At 38.1% G+C, this 13022-nt stretch overlaps 1 protein-coding gene across 7 annotated transcripts in view; it reads left to right on the forward strand.

Moving 5' to 3' along the window:
• The window catches only part of R3HDM1 (R3H domain containing 1), a 119430-nt gene that overhangs the window by 2818 nt on the left and 103590 nt on the right, over positions 1-13022 (forward strand). The gene's annotated exons all lie outside the window — the stretch shown is intronic.

Raw genomic sequence — 13022 nt, forward strand, 5'->3', positions numbered from 1 at the left:
TTTTGTACTGGCATTCTATTTTTCATTCCACTCTGCACCTTAGCAGTATTGTGAGAGTTCTGAATTTAACCTGAGAGCTCTTACAAGATAGGAGAATAGAGAGATGGAAAATGCAGAAGTTCTTTTTGCAAAAAAAGAAAAGAAAAAAAACCAGCATTTGGGCGAAGCAGTCATCCATGACGGAGAAAAAAGGTTGGGGGGGGAATTTCATTTAAAGGCTTTTTTTTTCTGAAGTGAGAAGCTGGGAGGCAGAGAGATTCCTGCAGGCACCCCTCCTGGGATCCACCTGGCATGCCCACTAGGGGGAGATGCCCTGCCTGTCTGGGGTGTTATTCTATTGCAACCAGAGCCATTCTAGTGCCTGAGGTGGAGCCATGGAGCCATCCTCAGCACCCCAGCCAACTTTGCTCCAATGGAGCCTTGGCTGCAGGAGGGGAAGAGAGAGATAGAAAGGAGAGGGGGTGGAGGGGAAAAGCAGATGGTCACTTCTCCTGTGTGCCCTGGGCAGAATTGAACCCAGGACTTTCACACGATGGGCTGACGCTCTACCACTGAGCCAACCAGCCAGGGCTCATTTAAAGGCTTTTGATACTACATTTATGTGATGATTTAGAACTGAACGCTGAGAAGGCTTTTAATTCCAAGTTTAGAAGGAAACTGAGGAGTTGATCAACAGATACAAGATAGGTAAAAATTGTTTCAAGTAGTACTTATTTAGTTCTAAGTGTTGCAGTTGTCTCTTACTACATAACATATTATCAAAAAACAAAGCACTAACAATTTTAAAACAAAATTTTCTAAAACTTGCATTTTATTTTTTAATGCCTCATGATTTGTGAGTTGGAAAATGGAACAAAGGCTTGGCTGAGTGCATCTTCTGTTGCACAAGGAGTCAAAAGAGGTCCCTGACTGATATTTAACTGACAGATGGGCTGGCCTAGAAGGTCCAAAACTGCTTCACTTGTATATCTGGCACTTTGGTGCCAATGGCTGGAATGTGGGCTGGCTGAAACTGGGAGCGCCTACCTATTGTCCCTCCAGCACATAGACCCCAGAGCAGTCAGGCTTATTATGGTGACACAGAATGAAAGTTCAAAGAGCCAAGCAAAGCTGCGAGATCTCTTTTGACTAGGCTCAGAAGTCCCAGAATGTCACTTCCACTGTTGTCTTTTCATGATGCATGTCAATGAAGCCAGTCCAGATTCAAGAGAAGGGAAATTAGACCCTGCCTATCAGTAGGAAAGATCTTTAATCTACCACAAAAAGTTATCTTTAAATACTGTCTTTAACATTTCTGTTTTAGTTTAACTCTATGAATAAAGAATTCTACTTCTGGAGGAAATATTCTATCATTCTTTTTATATTCTGAGGACCTTGAGGGCTATATGCTAAAAATTAAACCTTCATTCTTTATGATAAGTAAAGGCTTTTTTAAAGGTTATTTCATATATTTGGTCAAAACCTTTTTTTATTCTCATTATGTGCCACAAGTATGTTAGAAAATGATACAACTCATACACCTATAAGAAAGCATTTAAGCCCCACTGATTAAGTATAGTCAAGTAATAATTATCTAAGAAATTGGGAGGAATAATATGTTTTTTCTAGTCATTTTTGGTAATAGCACTTTTTAAAACAGAACTGCCATGCCTGTAATCTGTGCACTCAGTGATGGCAGCATGCCAGGGTCCTGACTGAATCAGAAAAAATCTCCTAGCATTGTATTGCATTCATGATTGAAATACTAAGATTTCCTTTTAATCTCTTTTCTAGACCTAATGTTTACTTTTCCAGGTTATGCTTATCAAACAAGGGATTAATTTGAATTATCACATTTCATGCCCTGTGTTGCTCTTGTCAATAAGCACAAAAACATTCCGATGACCACTCTCAGATGGGCTGCTATCGTATGGCCTAGTGGTTCATACTATAGGAAAATTTCATGCAGTCTGCAAACACTTAACTGAAAACCTATTTTATGCCAAGGAAATACTATAATAAGCAAAAATGGGCATGGTCTCTGATATGTTCCATGTAGTATGGCGACTATGAAGATTTGAAGGAGAAACAGAGAATATGATAATTCATTTTATGTTAATGCATTGAGTGCTGTATACAGTGCTTATTCTAAGGTTTATTTAGAATTTATTACATGTGGGACTATTTACTATGGTTGAATCTTCTTGAGGTTCAGGATGCCTCCATGCCAGGGGTTTGGCAAGGGGCTTTGAGTTGAAATAAAGAGAAGAGATTTAAGTAATTGATACTAGGAGTCTGGAAATAGATAAAATTAGAAAAATATTTTACCTAATGTAAAATAAAGTCAACTGAAGTTAGCTTTCAATTTACTTTGAAGTTACCTATTATGAAATGTCTTGTTTCTGACATACTACTAGATATTTTATCTTCCTTTGGTTACCTCTAAGATACTGCCTAAAACTTTCATTTTATATAGGACCAACTATTTTTACTCAAATTTAGATGTATTTGCCAATTAATGTTGGTATTCTATTTCTCTCCTGTCATTCTGAAAATCAGCTACCATAAATATAATTTATGTCTGTTGTCTTGCTTCAGCACAGTAATATTTAAAGTGACTTAGGCCTTACTAGTGGTGGCGCAGTGGATAGAGCATTGACTGGGGATTCTGAGGCCCCATGTTCAAAACCCCGAGATCGCTGGCTTGAGCGCAGCTCATCCAGCTTGGATGCGGCTCATCAGGCTTGAGTGGAGGGTTGCCAGCTTGAGCATGGCATCATTGACATGACCACATGGTCTTTGGCTTAAGCCCAAGATCACTGGCTTGAGCAAAGCGTCACTGGCTTGGCTAGAGCTTTCTGGTCAAGGTATATATAAGAAGCAATCAATGAACAACTAAAGTGCTGCATCTACAATTTGATGCTGCTTTATCTCTCTCTCTCCCCCACCCTCCCTGCCTCCCTCTTTTTCTCTCTCTCTTTCTCTCTCCTGCACAGACACACACACTAATAAAAAAAATTTTTTTTTTTTTTGTATTTTTCTGAAGCTAGAAACGGGGAGAGACAGTCAGACAGACTCCCGCATGCGCCCAACCGGGATCCACCCAGCAAGCCCACCAGGGGCGATGCTCTGCCCACCAGGGGGCGACGCTCTGCCCACCAGGGGGCAATGCTCTGCCCCTCCGGGGCTTCCCTCTGCCGAGACCAGAGCCACTCTAGCGCCTGGGGCAGAGGCCAAGGAGCCATCCCCAGCACCCGGGCCATCTTTGCTCCAATGGAGCCTTGGCTGCGGGAGGGGAAGAGAGAGACAGAGAGGAAGGAGGGGGAGGTGGAGAAGCAAATGGGCGCTTCTCCTATGTGCCCTGGCCGGGAATCGAACCCGGGTCCTCCGCACGCCAGGCCGACGCTCTACCGCTGAGCCAACCGGCCAGGGCCTAATAAAAATTTTTTTAAAAATAAAGTGATTTAGGATAACAAAAATGTTTTCCTTAAAGAAGCATACATTTCATTTATTTCCAAGTCTTAATTTTCTGACCATCCCCTCAGTATTTTATTTAGAAAAACTTATTTTGAAATGAGGGGTTGTTGTCATAGCTTCTTTAATACTGTGAAGAAATATGTATTATGATTTTCTATTATCTGTTCAGGATAACATTTACATAAAATTTATTTCATCAAACTAGAGAGAGGCTGAAATTTATTTCAGCCAAACATTAGACATCACATTGTATGGTTCCAACTAGAGATTACCTCACAGAGCTCCTTGACCATTTTTTTTATAAATAATTCTACTTGAATGATGCTCTACTCTTTAAAAAATATTAGTTGTCAAAGAGAACAGAGGGAAAGGGGATGACAGGATGGGATAAAGCTGAAGGAAAGGGGAGAGGGTGCAATGGAGAGGCGGGCAAAGGAGATGTTGAGGGGAACACGGGGCGGGGATGCATTCGGGGCACTGGAATCTATGTAAACACAATAAATTAAAATCAAAGTGTATTTAATCACAAAATACTATAGAACGATATAATTTTTAAGAAGTTTTCTGTTTATTTTCTTTATTCCTAGGTGTGGATTATTAAATGTTGTTACCAGTGGGGGAAAAAATATATTAGTTGTATTTTTTATTTAAAGTTTTGTTCTGGACTATACTCTTTTATATAAGTTTTAGGACTACTTTCTTAAGAATTTTGTAAGAATACTTTAGAGCAAATTTAAGCAATCTGTGTGTATTAATGTGAGGAAGTTAACTTTCCCACATAATTGCTGTGAAGTTGTCCTGAACTGTTGATAATTGTCCCAAATAATTGTGTAAAGGGTTTTTGCTTAGTAACTTTCATAATGCTACACACTATTTCTATTGCAAAATTTAATTTATGTTAGACTTTCTGTGATCATTAAGTATTTGGAAGATTGGGGTGGTGAGGTGTCAAGTTTCAAAATCCAGAAAAAAATTAATGTTAGACTACTTACTACTAATCTTTAACATAGGATAAATAGGGTAGGATAAATGCTTTGTTCACTTTGAGTAAGTTATATATGGCCTCTGTTTGGTTTTTCTCAGGGATAGATTTCTCAGATTAAATTTAGGTAAATTACTTGTGTTGATTGTTACTGTCATTTATTTCAAAATATAAAATTAGGAATCTTGTGGATTTTTTGTGGTTTTTTTTTTTTTTAGCTAGAGAGAGTGAAACACAGGAAAGGAGAGAGGTGAGAAGCATCAACTCAGAGTTGTGGCACTTCAGTTGTTCATTGATTGCTTCTCATACATGCCTTGACCAGGGGGCTCTAGCCAAGCCAGTGACCCCTTGCTCAAGCCAGCAACCTTTGGGCTCAAGCCAGTAACCATGGAATCATGTGAGTGATTCCACACTCAAGCTGGTGACCTGGGGGTTTTGAACCTTGGACCTCAGTGTCCCATGTTGACACTCTATCCACTGCGCAACTACCTGGTCAGGAAGGAATCTTATGTTATTAAAGATTCAAATTCATCTTTACCATTTTTTTACAGTTTTATCTTTGTACTTGACAAATGCTTGTCTAGGGGTATGGATCTGTATATATGTGCCTATAAACATAATTCAAAATGTATTTTAGAAAAGGTCAAACAATGATCCCTCTTCCCAATAACAATAGGCTGCCCAGTCCAAACTGTGTTGGTAACCCTTGTTTTGAAGGAAATAAGAGAACTGATTTTTTTAAACAAGGCTTTATCTGCCAGGATACATGAACAGCTTCCGATATATGTGAGTGCATTTTCCATATATATATATATATATATATATATATGCAAAGAAACATTAGGAAATGAAACATATATCATCCCTTTGTATGAAGTTGACTATATAGATTTAGTTTCTTTTTTGTTACTAAGTTTAAAGCTCTCTTGTTTGGAGTAGCAGTTAAGGTAGAGATAATGTTTTGAGTATTCTTTCAGAATTGTATTCTGAAATAAATTTTAAATCTGTTTAAAGTTTCTTTATTGTAAACAAAATACCAAAGTACTAAAATCATTAATCATGTTTGTTTCTCTTTGCTCTCAGATCTACAGAACAGTAAATTAATAAACAGTTTATGTTTATTGTAATGTTATACCTTAACCATTTATGATTAAACCTGTTTTTCTCCAAGATAGTAGTGTATAGTTCTGACAGTGTATAAATAATCAGTTTCAAACTGAAATTCCATTAAGGATGTTTCATATTCTGTATCCATTTGTTGGCCTATTTCTTGCCCTACGCTTCAGTGTCAAACAATGTAAGTTATATATTGGGGGCTTTGTCCCTAAGCCTTCTAAATTCTAATTAATTAGCATATTTCTGGAGTCATAAATGTCTATTAAACAAGCTGCTAAATTTTTACTTTGACAGTAACATTCTTTTAAAATTGAAAAGCAAAATCACTTTAACACAATTCTATTAAAAGAGAAAATAAATGAATCCAAAAGTCAGTTCTTTGAGAAGATCAGCAAAAGTGACAAACCTTTAGCTAGATAGAGTAAAAAATAGAGAAGACTCAAATTACTAAAATAAGAAAGTAGGGACATTACTACCAATTCTACAAAAGAAAAAGAATTAGCCTGACTTGTGATGGTGCAATGGATAAAGCAGAGACCTGGAACCCTAAGGTCACCAGCTCTGAATGCAGGCTTATCGGAGGGGGGTCATCTACATGATCCCAAAGCTTGCCAGTTTGAACCCAAAGGTTGCTGGCTTGAGCAAGGGGACACTGGCTCAGACTGAGCCTGAGGTCTGATCCCAGGTCAAGGCATATACAAGAAGCAATCAATGTACAGCTAAAATGAAACAACTTCAAGTTGATGCTTCTTACCCTCTGTCTTCTTTCCTGTCTCTGTCTCAAAAAAAAAAAAAAAAAAAAAAAAAAAGCTAAAAAGAGGGTACTATGAACAAGTGTATGCCAAAAAATCGGATAATCTAGATGAAGTGTACAAATTTCTAGAAACATAGAACCTACCAAGGCTAAGATTACTGGTAAGGAGATTGAAGCAGTAATCACAAATCTCCAGACAGTAGAAAACCCTGGCTCTCTGATCTCTTCACAGGTAAATTCTACCAAACATTTAAAGAGCTAATATAATTCTTCTCAAACTTTTACTAAAAAATTAAAGGGAAGGGGGGATAATTCCTAATTCATTACCCAGATTCCAAACCATATGAAGACTCTGCAAGAAAACTACAGACCAGTATCTTTTATGAACAGTGATGCAAAATTGTTGAACAAAATACTAGCAAGGCAAATTCAGTAGCATATTAAAAGGATTGTACACCATGACCAAGTAGGATTTATTTCTGGAATGTTAGGGAATGTAATTTCAACATATGGAAATTGATCAATGCAATACATATTAAGGAAATGCTAGGGAAGTAAAGCATCTAATCAGCTCAATTGATGCAGAAAAAGCATTTCACAAAACTCAATAATTTTTTATGATCAAAACACTCATAAAACTAGGAATAGAAGGGAATTACCTCAATATAATAAAAGACATGAAAAAATCCACATTGAACATCATACTCAATGATGAAAGACTGAAAGCTTTTCCACTAAAACCAAAAACAAGGCTAAAATCAAGTGTCTGCTTTCACTACTTCTATTTAACATAGTATTGAAAATTCTAGTAATTCAACTAAGCAAGAAAAAAAAGGTGTTCACATCATAAAGGAAGAAGTAATATTAACTATTTTTGCAGATAACAATCTTATGTGTAGGAAACCCTAAAAATTCCACACGTAGCAGGATATAAGTCAGCACAAAAAAACAATTGCATTTCTATACAACAATGAACAGACTAAAAGGAAATTACAAAAGCAATACCATTTACAATAGCATCTAAAAGAATAAAATACTTAGGTACTAACTTAGTCAAGGAGGTGATTGTCTTGTATAATTAAAATTTTAAAACATCGCTGAAAGAAATTAAAGATGACATAACTAAATGGAAACACATCCCATGTTCATGGATTGGAAGACTAATTTTGTTAAAATGACAGTACTACCCAAATCTACAGATTCAATAAAATCCTTATCAAAATTCAGATGACACTTTTTTTGCAGAAATAGAAAAACTCTAAAATTCCCATGGCATCTCAAGGGATTTGGAGTAGCCAACACAGTCTTGAAAATTAAAAAAAAAAACTGGAGGACTCACACTTTCTGAATTCAGAACTTCCTATAAAACTACAGTAAGCAAAACAGGATGGTGCTAGCTTAAAGGACAGACATATATATAGACCAAAGGACTAGAATAAAAAGCCAGGAAATAAACCAATGCATATACAGTCAAATGAATTTTGATAAGGATACCAAGACCATGGAGAAAGGACATTCTTCAACAAATGATACTGGGGAAATTATATATCCATGTGCAAAAGAATGAAGTTGGACCCTTACCTAGCACCATATACAAAAATTAACATAAAATTGATCAAAGACCTAAATCTAAGGGCTAAAATAAAAGTCTTAGAAGAAAACATAGGGGAGAAGTTTCATAACATTGGATTTGGCAACGATTTCTTAGATATGACACCAAAGAAGCCAATAAGAAGGGCTTTCTCAGTCCCCTGCACCACCTCCAAGACACCCGTCTCCCATGGGTACATAACTCCTATAAACTACACATCCAAGAGGGAAGGAGTCAAAGCTGCCAGAGTCATTCAAAGTCAAAAACTTTAAGAAGGGCAAACAAGGAAGTAAAGAATGTGTGGGGTGAGACCCCCAAAATTCAGCATCGCAGCAAGCTCCCAGATGATGCCAGTGTTGCCGGGGGTGGTTCTTTGAACAGACTTTGTAAGATGCCTAAGACAAATAGCAGTACTGATGAAGGAAAACAGCCATAAGCTTTGGAAGCTACTCAATCAAATGATTAGAAAACCGACTCCCTGCCCCTTGGCTGTCTTTTAAGAGCACACGCCCTCTGTGATATGATAGCAGAAACACACCGCCTAGTGGTAACAGGTTGGTCCTGGCCTCACAGACAATAAGAAGAAAGCCACTAAGCCAGTTCACTTGTACTGGAGAGGAACTGTGGCATTTCCAGAAGAGTGAACACCAGTGTCTGAGGTATGAGTATTAGTGGACACCATACCTAGCTAGTTCCTGGGAACTAACAGTGTGTGTTTGGGTTCAGGGTGGAAAAGTTTCCATTTGAAAACCCAGGGAACATTACCACCACCATCCTTCATGGAAAAAGAGGCTGAGGAAGAAATGCCCCAGAGAGGGATGCCCTCTGTTAATTCATGTAATGACATTTCTCCCTGAAAAATCCTGAGTTGGCAAGAGAAGTACAAAGTAATGATTGACTATTTTGGAGTTAGATTCATAGAATTCAGAGTCACAGCTAAAAAATTTTCAAAGTTGATCTGAGCAACTCTTCCATTTTCCAGAGACTTGCACTCATGAAAATGAATTCCCAAGGCCACCTGGAGAGCCTGTGGCACAGCCAGGACTCAGTCCTAGCCTTCCTCCATGTGCTTTTCCAGAGCTCCATACTGCTTCAGTCATGACCTTCTCCAACCTCATTTGGTCTGACTACCCTGAAAGCAGCATCTGGGTTTCAGTGCGTATTACAATAAACTCAGACTCTCTTGCTGAGTATTGCAGATTCTAAAACTTTTACTGAAGCCTGGAAGAGATATCTGTACATCCATGTTTATAGCAGCATTATTCACAATAGCTAAAATATGGAATCAACCCAAATACATCCTTCAACAGATCAATGGATATTTCATTGTACTGAACATGTTCAATAGCATTCACTCTCAAATATGCAGTATTATTTAGCATTAAAAAGGAAGGAAATTCTGCATTATGCTGCAACATGGATGAACCTTGAGATCATTATGCTAAGTGAAATAAGTCATATACTGTATGATTCGACTTATATCATTTATATAGAATAGTCAAGATCATAGAGACAGAAAGTAGAATGGTGATTGCCAGGGTTTGGGGAGGAGAGGAGAATGGGAATTATCTTGATTGGGTACAGAGTTTTAAGTTTTACAGGATGAAAAGTTATCTACATTGATAGCAGTGATGGTTGCACAACATTATGAATGTATTTAATACCACTGAACTGTATACCTGAAAATGGTAAAAATGTTAAATTTTATGTTATGCATATTTTTTTACAATGAAAAATTGAATATTTCCACACCAATCCTATCTTCCGAATATGGCCCAAAATGGTTTGCTGAGCTGAATTAAGCCTTTCTGCGATCTCCGAAGTTGTCAGAAAACGATCTTGCTCCAACATGGTCTTAACAACATCGTCATCAATCAAAGATGGTTGCCCAGAACGTAGCTTATCAGAAAGGTCGAAATCACTTGTTTTGAATTTTTCGAACCATCTTCTGCATGCCCTATCAGAAACTGTACCTTCACCAAACACTTTCAATAAATTTCTACATGCTTCTGTAGCATTTCTTCCTTGTTGAAATTTGTAAAAATTACAGTGGCGTAAATGAACTTTATCATTAGCCATGGGTACACTATCGCTTCACACATAAGACTAACATGAATTAACTTTGTTTTAGTTAATTTGCTACATCGGTATGTATACATTAAGTGATAAAATAGAGAGGCACACATGCGCCAAAGAAACGTGCTTACATGTCGAAACTTGTGATAGAAACGGACAGAACTTTCTGGTAGACCTGATACAATATCAACTCAGTTGTAGATATCAGACCTATAGATTAGAAGTTAGTTTGGGACCAGGTTATTCTTTGCTTAGGGTTTCACAAGGCTGAAATCAAAGATGTTGGCTGGACTAGGGCCTTATCTAAAGACTGGGGAAGAATTCACTCCTGGGTTCCTTCCAGTTGTTGGCAGAACTCGTTCCCTATAGTTGTAGGTCTGAGGTCCATGTTTCCTTGCTCACTGTTGGTCAAAGGCCAGTGTTCTCATAGAGGCTGCCTGCAATCCTTCTCACACAACCTCTAACTTCAAAGCCAGCATGCTGTATCAAGTGCTTCTTGCCCTTCGAATCTGACTTATACTTCTGCTCCTCACCGAAGAATATGATCAGCTTTTAAAGGGTTCACTTGATTGGATCAGACCCAGCTGAATTATATCTGTATCTTGTTAAGACCAAGTGACTTGGGATTTTAATTACACCTTTTAAATCCTTTCCCATCCTCATTTAGATTAGTGTTTGATTAAATAACCAGGGGATGGGAATGTTGAGAGGCCATCTTTAGAATCCTCTCTCCCATAAGTAGTATTTGATCCACAAGAAGGTTTTTATAGGTGTGATATGAAGTGCACCGGGCTAATATTCTGAAGGTCTTGGGCTACGGCTGACCATTTAGTAACTCTGAGTCTGGGCTGTAAGGTTCTTGACACCAGGAACTGTGTATTATTCATCTTTATAGCCCCAGTACCTAGCACAGTGTCTAGTATATAGCAGGAACTCAGAACATATTAATTTTACCTCTCTGTGTCTTTTTTAATCTTAATTTTCATCAAAGAATTCATATGAATTAAGGCTGTTAAATGCACATGTAAATCCATGGAAATTCTAAACTATTACTTTAGAAACAATATACAACAGTAATTTTCAACTGCCAGTCCACTGAAAAATACTGATGTACAGCATCCTCATTTCATAGATTTTTTTTTAAGTTAAATCTCATAGTAAGCAGAAGTAAAACATTGGTCTTCTGACATGCTAGGTGTTTAACCTTTAATGATCTATTTATATAGTGCTTTAGTTTTTACAAAGCCCTTTTAATCTGCCCTTTCATTGAACCTTTTCAAGAAACTTGAAAATTAGTACAAATAGTATGAACTGTTATACAGATAAGAGTAAACTGAAATAACTTGACTGGGATCACCTACTTGTAAGAAGAAAAGTCAGAAATTTAAATTCAGCTTTGCATATAAATACAAGTTTTGCTTGTCAGTTGTTCTCTTATTTTTTTTTTAATTTTAATAGGAAGTTTTTTACCCTTGATGCTTAGAATTAAAGCAAGAGCACAGGAGGAAGTTGCAAATTCTTTTCTCATCTCTGCCTTTTTGCTAGCATTTATTTGTTGATTTTCTCCCACTTTTTCTTCCTTTTAAGTCCTTAATCTATGTAGCATAATTTCTTCTAATTATACTTTTGGGTGTGAATTACGATTAGAGATTTTCTTAAACAAATTAGAGAGTAAAATAGACAACACCAACATTCAGAAGCTCTTGGGCAGCATTGTAATGTCATGTGTATGCATATGAGCCATTTTCTTCTCTATAAGAAATTGGAAGTCATTTTTCTTCATTCTACTTTCCTTTTGTGTTTGTTACTGCTAATTTGTATGTGGTATGGATAATCCAGGGTCAAAATCTCAAAAATACAATGCTTATCTCAAGAATTTTGGGCTTAAAATGGGGGACAGGACACACTGGTACTGCATATTCTTATTTCTCTTGTTTCTACTAGAAAGGTGCTTTTGGATATTAGAATGACATGATGACTTTTTTCATGTGTGAACAATACTAATTTAGATTTTTAAGGACTTTTTATCTGTTTTATGTTTGTTACCAAACTGGCTCCCTGGCTTTAGTGAGTATAAATGATAGGGACCTGGACCTGGTACTTTTTGGGATTGGGGCTAGAGAAGGAGATTGGAAGGAGATTGGAGGAAGGAAAGCATTTTTAAAACCTAACTGGCTCTAGCTCGTGAGCACTTTAGCTGCTTTCCCAATCTACAGCCTGCTGTCACACACTAGAGCGAGTTGCCAGTGGATTCCCCAACCACATGATTGATGATTTGACAATCATGCTGAACATGTGTATTGGAACTTTGACCTCTTTTTTTTTTTTTTTTTTTTTTTTTCTTTCTTTTTTCTGAAGCTGGAAACAGGGAAAGACAGTCAGACAGACTCCTGCATGCGCCCGACCGGGATCCACCCGGCACGCCCACCAGGGGCGACGCTCTGCCCACCAGGGGGCGATGCTCTGCCCATCCTGGGCGTCGCCATGTTGCGACCAGAGCCACTAGCGCCTGAGGCAGAGGCCACAGAGCCATCCCCAGCGCCTGGGCCATCTTTTCTCCCAGCGCCCGGGCCATCTTTGCTCCAATGGAGCCTTGGCTGCGGGAGGGGAAGAGAGAGACAGAGAGGAAAGCGCGGCGGAGGGGTGGAGAAGCAAATGGGCGCTTCTCCTGTGTGCCCTGGCCGGGAATCGAACCCGGGTCCTCCGCACGCTAGGCCGACGCTCTACCGCTGAGCCAACCGGCCAGGGCGGAACTTTGACCTCTTTATATAACTTCATTGCCTTACTCTAGACCGGGTAGACAGGATTCTGTAACTAATAAACTGGTGGTGTACTTCACACAGTGTTTAAAAGGCTCAATAGATAGGTGGTTGTACTCTGTCTCGATGTGCATTAGCAACATTTCTCCTTAGTAAGTCTGTAACTTTGCTAAGCACCACTACTTAAAGTGCCTCAGGATTTTTGTGGGTTTTTTCCTTCCTAACCTTGCCTCAAGTGTATGTTATAAAATAATGAAGAAGCATGTTTTATTTTGCTATTATCTATGA

The sequence above is a fragment of the Saccopteryx leptura genome, chromosome 7, assembly GCF_036850995.1.
Source record: "Saccopteryx leptura isolate mSacLep1 chromosome 7, mSacLep1_pri_phased_curated, whole genome shotgun sequence".
Taxonomy (NCBI): Eukaryota; Metazoa; Chordata; class Mammalia; order Chiroptera; family Emballonuridae; genus Saccopteryx; species Saccopteryx leptura.